The following is a 2,245-nucleotide window of genomic DNA, read 5'->3' as shown; positions in this document are numbered from 1 at the left end:
CATTCCTTAACAAAAAGTAAAAGCTACCTACATTTGGATTTGGATCTTCGTCCACAAATCTTGATTGATTATCATGACTAGAATTAAAATCAACTTCCAGACCCATAGCATCCCTAACCATTCTAGCATATGAATTTTCTATTTTCGCTTCATATGTAGGTCACTCATATTCCTCATATTCCCCATAACTAGCATATGGTTCTCCTTGCATGTCATCTTCACTTCTAGATGATTGTCCAACATCATATTCCCCATGTAAACTCCATACTATGTAAGCACCAGTAAAATCCTTTTTTAAAATGTGATCCGTCACCTTATCGAAATTTAAAAACTTGTTATTGCTACACTGAGAGCACAGACATCTAATCTTATTCTCCCACACAAATGTATGGTTAGATAATGCAAAATCAATGAATTGTTGAACTCCAAATATAAATTCTTCTCTAATGAATCTATCAGAAGTTAATCGATTGTACATCCAAGATCGATCTCGCATCATTTTATAACCCTAAGTTTCACAGAATATTACAATCAAGAGAAATTCCTATTCAAATTTACAATTGAAAATGTGTAAAAAATATCTATCAAGCTAAGAAATCATTAATTTGTTAATTTGAAGTATAAACTATCTAACTCAAATATAACTTAAAAACCAATCTCAATAAACAAAATAATCCCATCCCACTATCCAAAAAACCATTATTATAAATATGAAGACCATCAATGTCTAACTCACAAAGGAATAAACTTGTTCTCCCCAAAATTATACTAATTTGCAACTAAAAAAGCCTCTTTTTGCACACAATCCAAAAAGATGTGTTGCTTTGAATATGTGATGCTTTGTCTAATCAATCAACCCGCGATAGATTAAGATAAGTATCAACCATAGTTGTCAATGTGATTATTGTCAATGCTTAAGTTTCTCTATTAAAATAGTGCACTTTATACTAATTGAAAGCATCATCGAAAAAAGAAAAGTTAAGCATAGAAAACAAGGAACCGTGCCATCTAGTTCCTTGTCCAAAGTTTGATGCACAAAGCATATCTTCAAACCATAAAAATATTTTTGATACAATAAAAGTCTACAGCCTCTTTGATCCTATTTTTCAAATAATGTTTACTCTTAAATCTAGCCTATGTAATTACATATCGCTATAAAATCCTTAAGCATAACTATAGTGAAATATTTAGAGATTTGGTTTTAATAGTAATGAAACTCTGTCAATTTATTCAATAGAAGTCAAAGATTTAGAGATTTGATAAGGATTACAAATACAATTCTAATTTTGAAAATTTTTTAATCCTTATCAATGATATGAGATTTGTCTGAATCAACATTTATGATGAATAAATAATGGAGAAATTGCAAATAGTTCAATATTTAATTTTTGCCTTATAATAATAGTATGAAAAACAACTCCCACGTGTGAAATTACATTCTTTAGGTAAGCAATGAGATTTTCATTTCAGTTTAATCATGTTTAAATGATTTTTTTTAGGAAAAAAAGAACATTAACTGTAAGGTAATTCTTAGAATAGCAAAAGTAATTCACTCAAATATAGTAATTGGTTTGAAGGACTAATTGACAATATGCATGGTATTCAAGAATCTATGCCACTTCTTTTGTTGAAAAAAAAAAGGGAAAGTGTAAGGTATTGGATTTAAGTCTTAAATATATGAAGGTGGAGTCTATAAAAGAACAAAAATGGTTTACTTTTATTGTGTAACATAACCTTTAAATAAGATAAACAAATCTGCTTCATTGCTTTGAGTGATATTATGTATGTGTTAGTGGTATTGCATAAACTAAACTACACGTGAGAGGATCGAAGTTAAATTATGATAAAATCAATCACATAATATAAATTTAGATTTGAAACATCTTAAATATATAAAAATCATAAAAATCACTTCAATTACTATTATTTGATTTTAAAATAAATACTTGTCATAGACTTTGACATTGAAAAACCTTTTTTATATTAACAGCGTATTCATCATATATTTAAAATTTTCTCAATGTAAGAATCATTTTAATTAATTATAACCACATAATACACTCTCCTCGTATATAATAGTAACAAAGTTTAGAGGGTAACATAGACACTGCACGTAAACAAAACAAGTTCATTACATATACAGGGACCAACGAAGAAGGTCATAGTCTACTTCTTACTTTTGAACATTCTCTACTTTCGTGTGATCTAGATAAGCTTCAGGCTACATCTTAAGAGAGAGCTAGTT

Source organism: Theobroma umbraticum, unplaced genomic scaffold, assembly GCF_002168275.2.
Source record: "Theobroma umbraticum cultivar Fairchild unplaced genomic scaffold, ASM216827v3 scaffold_50.0, whole genome shotgun sequence".
Classification (NCBI taxonomy): domain Eukaryota; kingdom Viridiplantae; phylum Streptophyta; class Magnoliopsida; order Malvales; family Malvaceae; genus Theobroma; species Theobroma umbraticum.
Note: the sequence above shows the minus strand (reverse complement) of the source record.